The 21414-nt window shown below is 35.1% G+C and overlaps 1 protein-coding gene across 4 annotated transcripts in view; it reads right to left on the bottom strand.

The window, feature by feature from the left end:
* The window catches only part of RSRC1 (arginine and serine rich coiled-coil 1), a 441446-nt gene that overhangs the window by 46870 nt on the left and 373162 nt on the right, over positions 1 to 21414 (bottom strand). The window lies entirely within an intron of this gene.

Raw genomic sequence — 21414 nt, forward strand, 5'->3', positions numbered from 1 at the left:
CAAAACTTAGTCCACAATGATAAAATGCCATATGATTGCTTATATCTTCCATAAATTTGTTTTCTTTTTGTTAACAAATTTCTTCTGCTTAATTTCCCCACTTATCTTTAGTCTCAACCTTCTGCATATTATGCAGAATAATGAAAAGAACAGCATTCTCCATTTTCAACCTCTTTCCCTAGACATATTTGTTTCAGAAAACACCTGAATGATAAAACATTACTGAAGATTTTACATATTAAAAGTGAAAAGAAAAGAAAGGAGTTTCTAGGACAAAAGAGACCAGATTTCTGATTCACAATCATTTCTACCAACCAGCTTTTCTTGTCTACTTCAGAAATTTACCCAAATTCTGAGGGTAAGGGAGGGAGAGGTTATAAAAGTGATATTCTATCTCTGAAGATATGCAAGAATGTCCTTACCAATAAAAAATAACTCTTGATAGGTAACATATGCCTCTCTACAGATATAAAAGATGAACATCAAAACGAGTAGATTGATAAGAATCTGGGAGGAAGGGAAGGGGAGTAGTCAGAATCATGTTTTTGTATGATGTTTAAGAAAGTCTCAATTTCACTATGTCTAAAAGTTTATTTTTCTAGTTTTAGTAAATTAGGCTCTTTTCTTACTCCTTGCCATCTCTACAAAAGAAATTACCACTGTTTTGTTTTTTTCAGATGTGGGATAGAATTTGGTAACAACGTAAAATGATTCTGCCATTTTGGAGAAAATGCTATTTTTTAACTTGCCCAAGTGGTTGGAGTAGTAAGATGCTATGTAATACAAATTCACAAATGTTAATTGGTAGGAGATTAACTAAATTATTTGCATTTTCTGTATCTTTTTTTTTTTTTTGCGGTACGCGGGCCTCTCACTGTTGTGGTCTCTCCCGTTGTGGAGCACAGGCTCTGGACACGCAGGCTCAGCGGCCATGGCTCACGGGCCCAGCCGCTCCGTGGCATGTGGGATCTTCCCGGACCGGGGCACGAACCCGTGTCCCCTGCATCGGCAGGCGGACTCGCAACCACTGCGCCACCAGGGAAGCCCTCTGTATCTTTTATTTTGAAGAATTATCCGATACAACATCAAATCATTCAAAAATTGAAGAATACTGATTTAAAGGACTGGGATTTATCAAGAAAAAGAGGAAACCAAGAAAGTACTAACATTGAAGGGTGTGTATATTCTTCATTCAAAACTCAAACTCAACTTCATTCATTCTGCTCAAATGTCATCTTATTATAGAACTTTCCTGAAGATACTATATAGGTAATGACATCCCTCCCCCAACCTCTCTCTCACCATGTTCTACTGTACTCCCTACCACTTATCTCTTCATGTATTACATATTTGCTTATTTGTTCATTATCTGTCTTTCCCCACTAGAATGTGCTCCATGCTTCGTTTTCTCCTGTAGCCGACACCAGAATAGTGTCTGGCTCAATAAGCACTTGTTGAATAAATGAATGATTTACAGTTGTGATAAATACTATGAAAAGACAGCAAGGGGTTCTAGAAGATAGTGTCATAATGAGGCTTGATTAAATTGTGAGGTAAGGATACAGTTCCTCTGAAGATACAACATTTAAGCTGATACCTGAATATTGGCATATATTAGCCAGGTAAAGAAGAGGGAGAACTTTCTAGCTTTCCTGGTATAGAGAACAGCATAGGTGAAGCCCTAAAGAAGGAAAGAGTTTCCTTTTTTTTTTTTTTTTTTTGAACACAGGAAGATGTCCAACTGAAGCTAAGTTACTAAACATTTCCTGTTCCTATCTCCCAGAATAATGTCTGGGCATTTACCTTTCTAGAGGTAAAAATTTCCATTTCATAGAAATTGAATCATACAATATGTAGTCCCTTGTGTTCATGTTGTAACATGTATCAGTAGTTTATTCCCTTTTTATTACTAAATAGCATTCCATTAGACGGATGTTCCACATCTTGTTTATCCATTTACTAGTTGATGGATATCTGAAATATTTCTACTTTTTGGCTATTGTGAATAATACTGCTATGAATATTTGTGTACTAGTTTTTGTACAGACATGTTTCATTTCCCTAGGGTTAAACATCTCCATGAGTGAAAGTGCTGAGTTATATGGTAAATTTATGTTTAACTTTTTAAGAAACCATCAAACTGTTTTCCAAAGTGTCTGTACTATTTTATCTTCTCATAAGCAATGTTTTACATTCTCTCTATATTACCAACAATACTTGTTATTGTCTATCTTTTTGATTATAGCCATCTTAGTGCATGTGAAGTGGTATCTCATTGTAGTTTAAACTTGCATTAAGGCTGCAAAATAAAGCATTGATTTATCTTTTTATGAAAAAATTAAAATGGGGATAACCACTCAGATGAGCTATTTTTCCTAAGGATTAACTAGCTGACTCCCACAACTGCAGTTTGTGGGTGTACAAATGAATTCTCTTTTTTTAACCTGTTTTTTCAGTACAGACAGTTCAATTTTCAGATGAACAACATCAATTCTGATGCTTGCTGATTATATATGAGCCTTTCTTTGAGTGCTTTACCTTTTCTGGAGTATATAAATTGACTAGGAAGAACTAAGAGCAAATCAGAAAGTTTCTCCAAACTTCAGTTCACATCAATAGGCTGAAGGAAGCCAAGAAACATTATACATATTCTAGTGAAGGATTCCTAAAGAAAATCTAATTTTAGAAATAGATTGTCATTTATTAAAGCATAGACCTAATGTTTTCTTGACAAAAATATGAATCAGTTAAAAAAATGTGACTGTACTGAATTTGTGTTCTGAATTAATACTACTTTGGGAAAATAGCCTGTTTTCTCTGTAACATATCTAAAGGATAGTTCTAAACGTTTCCGGAAGTACAAAAAAAGTTAGATTGGGCAATTTGATGGTTGTTAAAATATTGAAAAGCATTAAATTTCAACCCTGAGTAGATCCAACTTTAGGGTAATATTTTCACTCTGTTCCATTAACTAAACAAACAAATAAGCAAAGAATCCTCTACTATCGGAGAGTCAGTTATTGAAGCTTGTACAGAAGCAACTATTGTCCATTAGGAAAATTTCTTTTTTGGAGTTCATACTAATACAATTTCTCAATTACAAAATGTGATTAATACTTCCTTCCTTGTGGATTGAGAAGAGTAAGTTAAATAACATATGCTTGTGAAAGTTCACTGAAAATCATAAAATACTGTGCAAATAAAAGAAAGGGCTACTATTATTATTCCCTCTCTGGCCTAAATTGTCCCTCTTTTCATCATGGTTTATAGCTCTGGAAATACAAATTCTTTAAAGATTGCACAAAGAAGCTCTTTATAAACAAATGGAATGACTTTCCACATACATAGTACTGGTAGCAAGTACTTGTATGGGTCTAGCACTATGCTCCCACACCTGGACTGCTTCGTATTACTGAGTATGTATCTCTGACAAAATATTCTAAAAGTCTAAACATCCCCAAACAGAGAAATTCTTAAGTCACAGCATATCTATAAATACAGATTATCCAACCATTAAAATATTTTCAAAGATCTCTTAATAGCATGAGAAAATAACTACATAACTAGTGAAAAGTGCAGCACACAAAATTGTATATATCTGGGGGCTGAAAAGAGTGAGATGGATTTGTGGAATGGGAGGCAGGGTAAGGTGTGCTTATTATACTCCACTGGCAACTTTGTACTATGTAAAAATTTGGAGGCCTACAGAATGTGGTGTCCTCTGCACAGTGAGATCTCTCTCCTCGTATTTTTTAGAATACACAGTTGATACATTAAACTAACACTGTACATGCTGTATGAGCTCAACATTATAAACAATCAAACACACATTAGGAGGATACACCAAAATTTTAGCCTAAATTCTCTCTCTTGGTGGTAGGATTATGTGTATTTCTTTCCTTCTCTATACTTTATATATTGCTCACAGTTTCTACAAAATAGGTTCATACTATTATTATTAAAAATGTAATTACATTTAAAACGATGCCTCTAGGCAAAACAAAATGCAGTACACGAAGTCTTAAGAAAAGGATTTCAAAATAGATTCTAAGTAGTAATATCAATCCCCTAATTAAAAAAATTAACACAAATTAAAATCTGGCAATTTAAATTTTGTTAGCTTAATGTTTCCCATCCCCAAAAGATATATGAATGTAAACTACTTTGGGGGAAGGGAGGTAACAGAATAAAATCCCTTTCAAAAAAGGTACCATCATAGGATAGCACAGTAGAAGATTATATAGCATAGTAGTTAAGCTCCTGGGTTCTGGTATTAGAACTATACTCTATACTCAAATACTGGCTTCACCAACTTAACTGTGTGACTTGCTATCACTTACTCTCCTAAAATTAAAACGTCATTTTTACTTCAGAGGACATACAATTTAAACAATCTGGCTAGGAAGAAAACCCCATCTTTTCTATTTTCTTTCTTTTCAAAAGTTTACTTGTTCCAGATCTGGATTTTTATTTTTGAAATAATTTTATAGTTAAATTTTATTCATAAATTAAAAGAGCTGCATGCACAGAAATAATTGAATGTTAATTGGCTTCTGACACATAATTAGATGAATTCAGGCCATTTCCATAACTTGGATTCAAGTTTATAATCTAAATCATCGTGAAGTCAGATTTGGCTCAGTTATCAATTTCACATTAACATGAATTCCATTAGCGGTTAGTGATCTGTGCTGGAAAACAGTGCTAAAGGGGAAGGTACTTCAGACTTAAAATAAACTTTATCTAAAGATGTGAAGAAATATATCACCTACATATATAATATTCCACTTGTAAGCTGTAAATTTTACATTAACTAGAAACTTAGATACTTATATCCTAAGTAAGAACACACAATGTCCTCTAGACACACAGATACTTATAGGGAAATGATCCATAATCAGTTAAGAATTATTTATTGAGTTCATGCAGTATGCTAATTTAAGAAATCTAGTTGCTAATTTTGAATGGATTAATTTCATTTTATATTATTACAACATATTGATTTACCTTAAAAATTTGCCTTAAGAAAAATGCCAACAATGTGTGTAGTAATTTACTATTTTCAGTTTAACTACAATCATAGGCAAAAGCAGAACATATTCTCAGGCTTTTATAGTTAAGGTATGAGAGTGATTTGGGTAAGGAAGAAATGTAGGAGAAACCTATCCCAGAGCAACTCCTTTCAAATTGAGAATCATGACCCATTAGTGGGTGATTTTTGTTTTGTCCTGTTTGACGATGCAATCCTATTAGGAAAAAAAGAAAATATCTGAGTGGATTAAGTATTTTTTGTAAAATTTTTTCTCAGTTATGTGTACTTATGCATATGTATATTAGGTTAAAAGTATAATATATTTCTTACTGTGTGTTGTATGTAAAAAAATAAAAAAGCTGGACAGATCATGCTCTAGAGAGAAGCTGAAAGGATACAGAAGGTAGATTTTTTTTTTCTAACAAGAGGCTATTTCAGGTTGTTTTAGAAAGAGAAGACATTATTTTCAAGCCTCAGAGTAAATGCTGCTCAGTGGTATTTCTGCCTTAATGTTCTTAAAAAGATAATGAATAGGAAGCCTGGAATTATAAAACAACCTGGATTTAAAAATCAACTTGACTTAAAAAATCATCTATGAATATGGTAGGTAGAAACAAAGACTGGGTAGAAGTAAATACAATAAAAATTGTTTGGGATACCTAGAATGTTACTGTCACACAAATGTTTTCCTTTTCATGATCTATATTTTGGTGCTTAATGATGGTTTGCAGAGTGGATTTCTTATTCTTTGTTTACATAAACAAGTAATTTTGTCTTTTCACGTAAACAACCCCTATGTGGTATTTTCCTGAAATTTCTTAGTGTGTTTTGGCTCTGAAGACTAATAAGCATATGCATTATTACTATGGTGCTTACTCTGCCTTGGTCAGCAGCCCTACAGCAAAGCTTGATTCCAATTACAAGCAATAAGGGCTACATCAGTTGGATAGGATTCAACAAGATGACTGAATCCTCTCCTTTACTCTTACCACAATAATTTCTACCATTCCCAATATCTTTGTAGCACTCTCTTACAGCATTGGAGGGCCTGAGTCACCCAACCATTGAGCACAACGTTGACTTGCCTTTCAGGGCAATACCCTGAAACTAGTTCTGACTGAAGCAGAATGTACAGAAAGAGTCCTTTGACTCAGAAAGCAAAAGACTTGGTAAACCACTGCGCCTCTTGGGGGCTTGCACTAGCATTCCATGTATCTCCCTCAGATGTATAGTCTTGTTCCATGGCCTCATAACTTTTAAGCCCTGGCTCTAGTCTGACATTGTGTAAATCCTCTGCCTTAGCCTCTGCTTGGCTTTCCAGTCTAGGATTCTGATTCTTATGACATGAGCTTCTTGAACTTCAATTCTCCTCTAAATTTTGGTTCTACTTCAACCCTACTTGCTCTATGCAATACCTAATATCCAGTTTGACAGAAAAATTCTTTTTTTCTTGACACCAGAGCTGATTTCCATTGGGTCTTGCTGATCATCCTGGATTAATAATATTTTATAGTTAAGGTAGAAATGTCCAGAATTGGCCAGATTATGATTTTGTATAAACAAATTCAGCTTTTTCTATTCTAAAATGGTGGTTGTTATCTAATCATACTAAACTTGCACAAATAATCAGGGTTTACATAAACTATTTTCTTTGAACAATATTCTCCATTTCTTAATTTTACACCAAGTAACAGGTGTAACTTAGAAAACATTTTTATATGTTACATTAATCCTCTAATTTTCCCCTATTAGTTAGTAACATGGTTTAGAAATAAAGAACATAGTCTTATTAATCCCAGAAAAATAAAATAAACTTATATATATTTTCAAAAAACGTCAATTACAGTAAAAATTGTCTCATAAATAAATTTCTAGTAGCACAAAGAAATAAGGCCAATTTTCTGTAAAACTTTTTGGTAATAGAATTATTCTTGGATGTCCATTCTGAACCTCTAAGAGCAGGATTAAAGCTTGTTAGTCTGCCAGTAAGCCTAAAAGTATGTTTTGGGAAATAAAATATTTGGGGGATAAAATATTCTATTTAGAAACTAGGTCTGACTTCATTATTTATTATACATATTGATTAATGTGTAATCAATAATTTAATGTCCTTAAAGTATTTATCTCTGAATATGTTATTGCCATACATCTTATGGCCAAAAAGTAGATTATAAGGTATGTTGTAGGAGATAAACATTTACACACTCTAATTGGATTTTGGCTATATTTCTTTTATTAGAGCAAATAATTTCCTGTAGTAAACATATTCTGATATCGTTAAAGTTATTAATAAGACTTGAGGGAATTCCCTGGCAGTTCAGTGGTTAGGACTCCGAGCTTCCACTGCAGGGGGCATGGGTTTGATCCCTGGTAGGGGAACTAAGATCTCACATACCACTCGGCGCAGCCAAAAAAAAGAGAAAGACTTGAGCCTTACTAATATCAACAATTATAAATTGCAAAAATTATCTGCATTTCGTCTGCTTTCTGTTAACAGGTAATTACTATTTCCAAATGCTAATACTATAATCAAGGCAGAGTTCTTACTTAGGCTAACCCATAATTATCCTTATCTTACATAAATACAACCTGATTCATGCACTTGCTAATTTGTCTTCCTGATGTGAACACTGGCTTGTGTTTGATCTTTAGCAAACAGACATATCTCCTTATTTCTACTAAAAATTAAATGTAAGATAACTTGACATGTAGATAATGTTGCCAGCTTATTCAAGTAAACATCAGTTTTCTCCTCAATAAAGTGAAGATCTTTCAAACCTAGTGTAAAAGCAGGTTTATATTTATAATCATTTATAGATCTTTGCCATACTGTTTCATTTCCCTGAGAAGACAGTGTAGTATAAGACTCCGCACAGTATTAATTGATCCATCTTCAGCTTCTGATTCCATTGACAGAAATCATGTATCACCACAGGAATAATTCTTGCAGCATGGTTTTCTTTAAAGTCAATCTTGTAGTGGCACTTCTAAAATTAGAAGATGTAGGCAGGGACTTTTGAAAGATTGATTTTTAAATGTAAATATTGTAAAATTATAATTCTTGGCCTTATTTTAAGTTAATATTTATATATGTATGTAACTGATTCTCTTGCTGTACAGCAGGAACTAACACAACACTGTAAATCAACTACACTCCAGTAAAAATTTATTAAAAACTAATAAACTAATACCTACAAAACATGATATAGTTTTTAGATCAATTGGGTGCAGGTCTTCCTGGTTTAGTAAATAGACAAACACCTTTTGTGTAGCTAACATGCTACTATCATGGCCAAGAACTGGCCTTAAAAACAAGCTAAATCTGTCGGATAATAACTATCAGAAGGAACAGGTGGATAAAATCACTTATTTTTGTGATATCATTACCCTTCATTCAATGAAACTGATGCACAAAGGTGATTTGCAGAAACTTTTAAAATAAAAAAGAAAGTTGTAATTTACCAAGTAATAATTGTGACCTACATACTTTTGGGTATTTTTCTCATTATTTAGAGAAAAACTCATCAAAATAACTGTCACTGAAAATGTTATCCACTATTTCACTATTTAGCCTTGGGATTATTATGTTTTACTATTAGGCCAAGGAGTGACATCAGCAGTGTAAGATGTCTTTCCATTTTGTCCTTCTTTTTGTACAACTTAATTAGGCATCTATCCATGAATAAAAGCACCTTAATGGGAGTTGAGGGATCCAGCACCGCAGGCCAAAGAGCCTGGGACGAGTCTTGCCCACCTGTGCATCTGGTAATAAGCAGACAGACCTCAGTGTGGGCTGTGAAACCAAAAGAAGCTTCAGAACCTACCACAACCCCTCTCGGCCATGGCCTGGGAAAACCTGTACTTGAGCAGAAACCCATGGAGAGGGGAGATTTCAGCATGCTGTTGAAACAACAACAACAAAGGAGTTTGGATGCACTGGATACAGAAAGAGGAACTTTGCCAGTGCTATCCCTCTCTCAAGGCAACACTGCACTGCTGAACCGGCAGTGACTTCTCTTGTGGGGGAAAGGGAAAGCAGTGAGTGAGTGCTCGGCATCCACAGCTGTGTGGGATGCTGCTGGGGAAACCCTGGAGAAACCTGTTTCTCATCAGCAGCACCCAGAGTACTAAGGTAGGAACTCCATGATACAGTGGAGGGAGAATATCAGGAAAGAGGAAGATAAGAATGTCACAAATCATTACAGGGATGCAGTTATGGGTGACTGCACTCAGGACTTCAGGGGGAAGTCTGCCCATGGGCATCTGGGAGAACCTCACCTGAGGATCCCTCCACTGGGCCTATGGGTACCCCCAATGCTACAAGTGCTAAACCCACACCTCCTCCAACTCTGCAGCTAGCTCCTTGTGTGAGCTCCCAAGTGTACAGCACACTTGGTAAATGGAGTGCTCTCAGAAAAGCAGACCAGGGTCTGTGGACAAGGAAGAAACCACAAACATGAGCTGTAGTGCCGCCTTCGGAAAACAAAAGAGAAGTTTCCAGCAGTCAGTCTGGTGAATTGTAAGAACCAGAGAAGACATAAAAGCTTAAGGATTCTACCATAAGAGAGAGCAAGAAGTGTGAAGCAGGTGTATCCATACAAGGTCAGAGAAAATTTCAGATATAATAGGACCAAAAAACAGTATATGCCACCTGAAGGCAACTAGTAAAGATTTCAGGAGGTGTCTGTTACTTCAAATGCAAATGCAGTAATGCAAAACTATAAGGAATGTGAAAAATCAATGACACATATCACCAAAAGATAAAAATAATCCTCCAGTAACTGAACTCATTGGAATTTTGTGATCTAGCTGATATAGAATTCAAAAAATTGTTTTGAAAAAACTCAACAAGCTACATGAAAATGAAGACAGTTCAACAAAATCAGAAAATAATACATGAACAAATGAGAAATGTAAAGAGACACAAATCATAAAAAAAGAACTAAGCAGAAATTCTGGAGCTGAAGAATTCAATGAGCGAAATGGAACAACAACAAAAAAACAATAGAGAGCATCTCTATCACAGTAGACCAAGCAGAAGATAAAATAAGTGAGCTAGAGGTGAGGAACTTTGAAATAATAATTGTTGGAGAACAAAGAAAACAGAATGAAAGAGAGCAAAGAAAGCCTACGTGATCTATGGGACTCATTAAACGTACAAGTATTAGAATAATTAGGGTTCCAGAGGAAGAAGAGGGCAGAAAGTTTATTTAAAGAAATAATAGCTGAGAACTCCCCAAACCTGGGGGGAGACTTAGACATTCATATTTATGAAGCTAACAGATCACCCTCTTATCCATAAAAAAAGATTTTCTCCAAAACACAATATAATGAATTGTCAAAATCAAAGATAAAGAGAATTCTGAAGGCAGCCAGAGAGGAGGAAAAAAAAAATTATAACCTACAAAGGAACCTCTCATCAGGCTACCAGCAGATTTCTCAGCAGACATCCTATAGGCCAGGAAAGAGTAGAATACCATATTCAAGGTGTTGAAGAAAAAAACCCTGCCAGTCAAGAATACTCTATACAGCAAAGTTTATCCTTCAGATGTGAAGGAGAAATAAAGACTTGCTTAGACAAACAAAAGCTAAGGAAGTTATCACCACTAGATCTGCCTTGCAAGAAATGCTGAAAGGAGTTTTTCAAGATGAAAAAAAAGGATGTTAATTAGTGACATAAAAACATATGAATGTATTCAACACACTGGTAAAGGTAAACAGTGAGATTTCGGAAACCCTAATTTTGTAATAGGGTGGTGTATTAAACACTTAACTATATTATAAAGGTTAAAGGAAATGAGTATTAAAAATAACTATAGCTATTATAACTCGTTAAAAAAATACACAAAAAGGTAAATCATGACATCAAAAATATGAGGGGAGGAAGAGGGTAAAGCTTTTGTATGTGATCAATGTTAAGCTGCTATCAGCTTAAAGTGGATTGTTTTATCTATAAGGTGTTTTATATAAGCCTCATAGTGGCCACAAAGCAAAAAACTAGGTAGATTCATAAAAGATAAAGAAAGGGGAAACAGAGAAAACCACCAGGGAAAATCACAGAGGGAAAAAGAAACACTGCAACCACAAAACTGCCAGAGAACAACTAATAAGATGGCATTAGTAAGTCCATCCATATCAATAATTACTCTAAATGTAAATGGACTGAATTCACCAATTAAAAAGCACAGAGTGGCTGGATGGATAAAAAAACAAGATCCAACTATACACTGTCTACAGGAGACTCACTTCAGATCCAAGGACACACACAGGCTCAAAGTGAAGGGATGGAAAAAGATATTCCATGCAAATGAAAACCAGAAGGAAGCAGGAGTAGTTGTACTTATATCAGATAAAATACTTTAAGACAAAAACAGTAACAAGAAACAAAGAAGGACATTATATAATGACAAAGGGGTCAATTCACCAAGAAGATATAACAGTCATAAATATATACGACAAATTTATAAAGTCGTGGCAATGACTTTTTGGATACACACCAAAAGCACAAAAAACAAAAGCAAGTATCAAGAGGGAATATAACAAACTAAAAAGCTTCTGCACGGCAAAAGAAACAATCAACAAAACGAAAAGGCAACCTACAGAATGGGAGAAAATTATTTGCAAACCATATACTGAATAGGGGTTAATATCCAATATATATAAATAAGGAACTCATGTAACTCAATAAGAAAAAAATGAGTGGAGGAACTCAATAGGCATTCTTCCAAAGAAGACACCCAAATAGCCAACAGGTACATGAACATCATCAACATCACTAATCATTAAGGAAATGAAAACCAAAACCACATTGAGATATCACCTCACACCTGTCAGAATGGCTATCATCAAGAGCACAAGAGATAAGTGCTGACAAGGATGTGGAGAAAAGAGAATGCTTGTGCTCTGGCAGTGGGAATGTAAATTGGTACAGCCACTATGGAAAACAGTAAGGAGGTTCTTCAAAAGATTAAAAATAAAACTACCATATGATCCAGAAATCTCACTTCTGAGTGCATATCCAAAGGAAATGAAAACAGGGCATTGAAAAGATATCTTCATTTCCATTTTTATTGATGCATTATTAGCTAGAGCCAAGATATGGAAACAACCTAAGTGCCTGTCAATGAATGAATGGGTAAAGAAGATGTGGTTTATATATGTATGCAATGGAATATTATTCAGCCATGAGAAAGAAGGAAATCCTGCCATTTGTGACAATATGGATGGAACCTGAGGTCATTATACTGAGATAAGTCAAACAGAGGAAGACAAATACTGTCTGATATCACTTATATGTGAAATCCAAAAAAGCCAAACTCATTAAAAACAGAGTAGAATGGTGGTTACCAGGGGCTGGGGTTGAGGAATTGGAGGGGTGTTATTTAAGCATACAAACTTGCAGCTAGTAGATAGATAAGTTCTGGAGACATAATAAACAGCATAGTGATTATAATCAATAGTGCTTTTTTATAAACTTCAAAGCTGCTAAGAGACTAGTTTTTAATTGTTCTCACTACAAAAAAAAATAATTATGTGAGGTGTTAGATAATGCTACGATGGCAATCATATTTCAATATATCAAATCAACACATTGTACACCTTAACCTTATACTATATTACATGTCAATCTGTATCTCAATAAAGAAAATTTTACTGTTAGGCCAAATTTTTAATTAATTTTATAGAGGAGCTTTATTAGATATTCTAGTTTTTATGTTAAGAAAGAACACAATAGAGAATCTCATTTTTAATCTAAAATATTTAGGATGCTATGAAGGTAAAAATAGGTAAAATTTTATATTGAATTGAAATGTAGTAGGACTAATTCTTACATAACACATATTACCTCTGTTTCTTTCTCCTTCCTGTACTTTCCATTCTGTTGTTTTTCAGTGCTTCATTCAAGATGCTTTCTTCTAATCTATCTTCCAGTTCTCTAATTCTTTTTTCTGCTCTGCCTTGTTGAAACTTAAGCCCTCATTAAGTTCTTGATTTCAGTTAATGTATTTTTCAGTTCAATACTTTCTTTTAAATTTTTTAGTTTCCATTTCTCACCTGAAGTTCTTAGTATTGTCTTTTATTTCCATGAACATATTAAGCAGAGTAATATTAAAATCTGCATCTAACAACCCCATTATCTTGATCTGCTATGAATCTGTCCCTACTGACTGTTTCTTCTGTTGTCCTCTTGTTCTTGTCCTCATTGTTCTTCATCTTGTCTTGTTTTCTCATATGCCTGGTTATTCTTAATGGATATCATACAGGAACAATTGCAAAGATAATTTGAGGCTTAGGATAATGCTCCCTTCTTCCAGAAAAGATTTATATCTGCTTTGGTAATTGGCTAGGGGCACTAGCAATCTTTTTTTTTTTAATTGGGGTATAGTTGTTTTACAATGTTGTGTTAGTTTCTACTGTACAGGGAAGTGAAGCAGAATTCCCTGTGCTATACAGCAGGTTTTCATGTTATCTATTTTATACATATTAGTGTATATATGTCAATCCCAATCTCCCAATTCATCCCAACCCTCTCCATTCCCCCTTGGTGTCCATACGTTTATTCTCCACATCTGTGCCTTTATTTCTGCCTTGCAAACCGGTTCATCTGTACCATTTTTCTAGATTCCACATATATGTGTTAATATACGATATTTGTTTTTCTCTTTCTGACTTATTTCACACTGTGTGACAGTCTCTAGGTCCATCCACGTCTCTACAAATGACCCATTTCGTTCCTTTTTATGGCTGAGTAATATTCCACTGTATATATGAACCACATCTTTTTTATCCATTTGTCTGTCGATGGACATTTAGGTTGCTTCCATGATCTGGCTATTGTAAATAGTGCTGCAATGAACATTGGGGTGCATGTGTCTTTTTGAATTATGGTTTTCTCTGGGTATATGCACAGTAGTGGGATTGCTGGATCATATGGTAGCTCTATTTTTAGTTTTTTGAGGAACCTCCATACTGTTCTCCATAGTGGCTGTATCAATTTACATTCCTACCAACAGCGCAAGAGGGTTCCCTTTTCTCCACACCCTCTCCAGCATTTATTGTTTGTAGATTTTTTGATGATGTAGGGGCACTAGCAATCTTGAATCATCTTAATTCAGTCAGGAATTGAGATGATTCAAAACTGGGCTTCAGCCCCCATGGGTGCTTGTCTATTTCTGGTTCATCCTTACTTTCAGGGAATAACCTATTAAGATCCCAACCAAAAGCCCGGTGGCTTTTATCAGGTCTTCCCTTCCTTGACTGGCCTTGAACTCTAGATTTTTGTCCCTGTAGCTCCATGAGGCTCTCAAAAGCTCTGCCCAGATTCTTAGCCTTTCAGTGACCTTTTTAAGAATTGGCAGATAGATGCCACTACTGGAATCATCTCCAGGGGAAAACTGGCTCCAACTGTTGAGCTCACCTTATTTTCTTTGAACTGGGACCCATACTTCCCCACCACCTTAGTAACTCTCTCATGCCTTCAAACATATGTTTTAATATTTTGACCAGATTTTCTATCTATTCTCAGAAGGAGGGTGAGTTCAAATAAGCTAGTCCTAACAAATCATCTTTAGCCCATAAATCTTGATATGTGGTCTTATATTTTCCACTGTGATTTCCTTTTTCACCTACGGATCACTGAGAAGTGCTAAAGTATTTTAAAAATTAATAATAAAAGAGCAATGACTAATATTTTATAAAGTCTATAAAATGGTTTCATATCTAGTGTATCACAACCACCTCCTTAGATGGTAGATAGATTATTATCAACCTTATTAACAGATTGGAAAACTGGGTTTAAAGCGACCACTTAAGATCATACAAAGGATGAGAAAACATTACCCCATTTGAATTTACTGTATTTCACTGCTCTCATATTTATTTTCTGTCTTCCCCCTCTACAATGTAAGCTCTTTTTTTTTTAAAGGTGTCACATTTTATTTATTTATTTATTATCTTTGGCTGTGTTGGGTCTTCATTTCTGTGCGAGGGCTTTCTCTAGTTGCGGCGAGTGGGGTCCACTCTTCATCGCGGTGTGCAGGCCTCTCACTGTTGTGGCCTCTCGTTGCGGAGCATAGGCTCCAGACGCGCAGGCTCAGTAGTTGTGGCTCACGGGTCCAGTCGCTCCGTGGCACGTGGGATCTTCCCAGACCAGGGCTCGAACTCGTGTCCCCTGCATTGGCAGGCAGACTCTCAACCACTACGCCACCAGGGAAGCCCCACAATGTAAGCTCTTTGAATGCAGGGGCCTCCGTTTCCTTTTTCCCTGCTCTCTTCATATGGCTTAAACAGTACCCAGCATGCACCAGATGGTCAGTATATTTTTTAAATTGATAAAAGCTATCAAAGGAATGCATGATAAAAGGAAGATACTCCTTGTATTGCAATTCTGAATAATAAAAATTTATATTTATACACTACTGTGTAGTTGTGAAATGATTTTTAAATACTTTATGCATTTCTATTTATAACAATTCTAGATAGATTTTATCATCTTTCTCACTTTAGAGTCACAGTGAAGTTAAGGGACTTAGTCACAGAGCCAGTAAATGGCAGGGCTGGGACTCTGAACTTCATTCTCTTACTTCAGGTACAAAAGGATAGGGCTATTTCCACTAGAGTACAATTGACTCCATATATTGCAGTGGGTCCCCTAGGTTACTTCCAGGATTGCACAATCCTGTGGGCATTCAATATGTATGTCAGCTTTCTAATGTTTAATTTATATTGCAAATAGCTGATTGAAAAGAAAGCTGTAGCTTTGAGTTGGTCTTGAAATTTGTGTGTGTGTAGAACACAGAAAATATTTAAAATGGTAAGCAAATGCATGATGGTCAGTCACTGGAGGTCTAAAAATCGTTAAATAGATATCCGTGTATCTGCATTCATATACAAGAACACCTTACTGAAAATAAGTAAAATGTGATCTAAATCAGCTTCCAAGTCCACATAGAGTACAGCTGAGTACATATGAAGCACAAACATTATTAGTGAGCTATTAGGAAGGATCCTTTGCATTGTTAAAAAGTTAAAAATGAATTAGCACACATTTACTGGAAGCACAAAACTGAGGAATAAATAGCTGATGCTATAATATGGCACAGATAAAACTATATACAAAAGAAAGGTTAAAAATATTTAACAATCAAGTTCTTGCAGACATGGAATCAAGGGGACTATAAAGGACAAATCACTGCTGACGGAAATAAGACAGATGGCTAGGCTAAATAACTGAGTCTTTGTTCTTGAGTAATTTTTGACTAAATAAGAACTTGAGGAAAAAATATGGAATAAGGCAATGCATCCTAGCTAAGCAGATTAATTCTCCTCTTAAAGAAAGCAGCTCTCTAACATTAGAGCTAATGTGTTAAAGGGCTATACAGATACATTAAAAATACTACAATATGACAGATGCAGAATTATTAAATCTGATACATGGGAACACAAATTTCCTAAAAGGGTATTTAAAATCTTGGAATGGAACTATCTAATAAAGAAAGACAAAGAGGGGAAGGGGGTAAACTTTCAAATGTTTAAACCTAAGAAGGAAATCATACTGCGTATTATAATGCGTAGCCAATTCAGGAGAGGGCAAGAAAGGACAATCCTTATTTCTACCTAACCTGCCAAATAAACACTGACTCCTAAGTGATACCCCTGCGCCTGTTAAATTTACCCTTTTAACTTCATTCTAACCTTCTTATAAAGGGTGTCCAGAAGGAATAAAGGATGCCTCAGAACCCCAAACATTCATTTTCTTCTCTGGTCTTAGGCAAGGAGCCACAGTGGAGGGAAAGAGGGATTAGAACAGTTCTCTCTCTGGGTGTGGTAAGACGTGGTGCCAAGTGTGCTTTATGCTAGGGACCTCGAAGCATGGGAGAGCCAGGACCTCTAAGAAAGGGTAGATTTGGCTCTGGTCCAGGCTCTGAAGGATGGTGTGGACTTGACAAGTGAGTGTCTTACACAGACCAGCCAGTCACTGGGGAGAAAAGCAGATAGAGATTATGGGAAAAGGACAAGGACACCTCGACAAACTGTGTCTCTGACGAGTATCTCACCTTCTGAGGTCCCAGAAACACAAGTGAGGCAACATAAAATGGGTACAGATCTATCTGAGTACACACAAAAAACAGTAAACAAGTACATAAGAGCTAGAGGGTGAGATCCAGAGAGGAAGGCAAAGGACAGAGGAAGAGGGATTTAAATCATATTATATTTGAACACTGATCGTAGGGTTGTGATTTATCCAGGCTATTTAAAGAGGGGGAATGTGTACTGGAGTCATACTCCTGGGTCTGTATACTGCCTTCACTACTTATTAGCTATAGAGCAAGTTATTATGCCTTATTTTCCTATCTTCCCTACAGTACAGGGATAATAACAGCACAGACCTCAGAATTCATGAGGATTAAGAGAGTTAAAACAGGTAAAGTACTTAGAACATTGCCTGGCACCTCCTTTTTTTTTTTTCAGTTACTAGTACTTTTTACCCCCAGCTTTGCCAAAGGATTAACAATAACAGAAAAGATGAAATTAAGGCTAATCTCTTACTTCTTGTCAAGCAGATGTGGCAAAAGGGTTGATGGATTTCAACTTAAACAAAGGAGACTTGAGGATTCTTCTAAGTCTTCACTTGAATCACCTAATATTATGTTCGTATTGTCACTGTCCACCATTTCCATGAATAATTTATAATAGGTTGCCTAACGCTTTTGGAAACAACAATATTTGAGGCAGAAAACTAACCAATGGGTAGGGCTGTTCTGAATAAACACAAGGGGGAAAAGAATTTAAAAACCACTATACTTATGCCACAAATGAGAAATTCATATTAGAGAGAAGTCAAAATGCAAAGAAAGACAATAGTGCTTATAAGTGAATTTAAAACATAATTAGAACACTTAAATGCATACTATATTAAACATAAAATAGAATACAGAAAACCTAAGCAGTTATGCTAAAGCATTCAATAATACAGAAAGAAATCAAAAGGAGAAAAGTTGAAAGAATTTTTAATTATATATAGTCAGAACATTTTCAAACACATACAGAGAAAAAGAGAAAGTCAAAGTCAAGCATTTATTAGGACAAAGAATAAAAACAGAACTGAAAGACTTAATTTTTCTAAAATATAATACAGTTAGAAAAAATGCTTATTTTTAAAGAAGGAAACTATAAACCCAAACTTTAAATATTGCTAACTTTTATGAAATAATGTAACCTTTATATAATTCAACTAAAATGGAAAGAGTTGGAGAGTAAATGGTTCAAAAAAGAGGGTCCATGCAAATGTATAGTGATATTCAATAGGTAGACAATCAACTGAGCTGTGTAAGGACCATGAAGGGCACTCTAAATGGGGTATCACTGCTTCAAGAGTGGAAGGCAAAATGGTTACTCTGGACAAGTTTTGGTGAGTAGCCTGACTTTTATCTTGAATACAATACTGGCAAACATAATTATGATATTGATTTAAGAACACTCAGAGAAAAGGACTGCACAATAGTCAGAATGTATTTGCAAGGCACAGATCTTGCTATGCTAATACAATAGCTTTTTTGAGATGACAGAGAATGGATAGAGAGAGCTGGGCAGATAACATTTATCTACATTTTAACAATGCTTTCAACCCTGTGCTACATACCAGCATGCTGAGAAATTAAGAGATGAATTGTATAAATGATGTAATAGACTGAATTTCTAGTGGCTTATAGGTTAAAAATAAAGGATTATTATTCTTTCAGATGCAGAAATATACACACATACACGTACAGATGTATCTCAGGTTTCAATTTGCAGCTAGACTAATTATATGAAATAAAATAAATGTAGATTATACATTAATCATTTTCAGGGATGTTTAATTTGATAGCATTCAAGTATTTAGACAACCTATAAGAAAAAAATTCTGGAAGCAAACAACAGCAACAAAGAATCTGGCTAGTAATTTACTTTCACCCACAAAATACAGGCAAAGGAAACCCATTTAATGAAACACACCTTTTATCCTTCAAAATTAGTGTCATATAGGTTGTTTTACCAGTAGAATTTTTCTTCAACATTTGTGGTAATAATTTTCCTACGTTTTTTGGATGCACAGAAAATTCAGTGAGTTCAGGTAAAGACTTGATAAATCCATACTAGCAAATATTGATAGTATTTTGAAATTCACTGATTTCTTTTTGAATGGTTGTAACTCTTTAGAGAAACAGTCTAATGAGTGAGGTCCCATCTTAGCGAAAAGACATAACAAAGTTGGGTTATACTTTCAATGATGTTATTTGGAATCAACTGCAAGCTCAAGTTAAGTTATTTAAGCATGGATTTAAAAGAAGGAAGGGTAAACTGGTCATTCATTCGTCCATTCATTCAGTTGTAAAATAATTAAGAAATTGTGTATCTACTACATGCTAGGCATTGTGGATACTAACTAAATCCTCTACAACCTTAAAGTTTATATTCTAGTTAGAATGACACATTTAAAAAGATGCTAATTAAAACAGCTATGATTGGAGGGTTGTGCTTTTTTTTAAACAATTCTCAGGTACTGAAATGGAAAAGGTTACTGTATATCACAGGCTATGTGCAAGGTCAGTTTGACTTAGTGAATGTCTAAATGAAAAAATATTTTCAAAAGAATTACAATATAACCTTCAGTACCTATAGTTACCTAAATATTTTAAAAATCTTTTAAAAGATGTTTAGAACTAATTTAATGAAAAAAAAAAAGAGCGACACCATTAGAAATATCAATTGACATCAATGTAAATGAGGGGTTCTGAAGTATTAAAGTTTCTTTGAGCACTTAAAGCCAGTATTTTAGAACACATTATCAGGCTTCAACTCCTTGAAAGCTTACAGAGGAAACAGTTACTAGGGCAAGCGTTCATATTATATATTTTTTCATAACAATAAATCACCTAGCAATGTCAGTATCTGTGGTTATCACATCAGTGTCATCCGTTTTCAATTGGTTATGACTCGATTAAGATCTGAATTAATGGAATTAGACTAATAACTATTGCAACGTATATATACTGTGTTGGTTGATAATAAGTGCCACACTTGTAATTTATAGCACCACAGTGTTTTATAAGCACTATTATGTTATTAATTTGTTACATTGATCAGAATACCACATAACATAGCGGTACTAAAATATTATAATTTGCTTAGACTACTTTGCATCTATTATTATATCTATTTGTACTACGGGTGACCATAAGCATAACTGAAATCAGATAGATTGTGTCCACTAACAATACCAAAATATGCACTTCAGAAAGCCAAAAGAACAGAATTCTACTGAGGATTTTTTCCAGTGGAATTCACTTGTTTTCTTAATACACCATAAAATTAGTTGATCTAGGACAAGAGTATAAAGTCAGGATTTAAGGGGGTCAAATAAGGTGAATTCTATATATACATTTATATGTATAAATTAGTTCACATTTAGTTCGAATCTACTTACTTGTAGGGTTCTGCCACCTAAATCTACAGGGTTTTTTTGTTGTTGTTTTTTTGGATTTGCTTTGAGGGTTTGGCTCTGACGGAATGCTGCTATTAAGCATTCTAAACCATCATATTTAAAACATTTTAGGTTCTATAACATCTCAGCTTCCATTTGTAAGTTGGGGGTGTAAATTTTTTCTGTTTGTCATAATAGAAGGTATGCACTAAGGAAAAATTCTCAATTTTCAGATTTAGACAGTAGCAGTCAAAACCAGTATTTTGGGACACAGTATCAGGCTTCAACTCCTTGAAAGCTCACAGAGGAAATAGTTATTCTCCTAATTAGCCAGCAGAGTGACATGATTGTCAGTCCAAATGCACCATCCACTAACTGACTGAGAAAGAGTTGCGTGGATCTTGCTTTAAGCACTGTAATTTACAACAGTATATACAAAACCTCTAAGAAGGAAACAGGCGAAATTTTCACTCACATAAATCACAGCAAACTAAAGGGGAAATACAAATTTGTTAGGGGAGATAAAAATGTGTTAGATTTCTTTGTGTAATATTCTTGGGTGGTGGCTTCAATGTTATTTAAAGAAATAATCTACAAAAATTATGATGAATTTCTTAATCTGAATTGTTACCTCTTTTTTTTTTTTTTTTTTGCGGTACGTGGGCCTCTCACTGCTGTGGCCTCTCCCGTTGCGGAGCACAGGCTCCGGACGTGCAGGCTCAGCGGCCATGGCTCACGGGCCCAGCCACTCCGCGGCACGTGGGACCTTCCCGGACTGGGGCACGAACCCATGTCCCCTGCACCGGCAGGTGGACTCTCAACCACTGCGCCACCAGGAAAGCCCTGAATTGTTACCTCTTAACAGCTTTTTTATTTAAAGTCATGTTGGCAAGGGGACTCTTCTTCATCACTGCTA

The sequence above is a fragment of the Hyperoodon ampullatus genome (genome assembly GCF_949752795.1).
Source record: "Hyperoodon ampullatus genome assembly, chromosome: 5".
NCBI classification, from domain to species: domain Eukaryota; kingdom Metazoa; phylum Chordata; class Mammalia; order Artiodactyla; family Ziphiidae; genus Hyperoodon; species Hyperoodon ampullatus.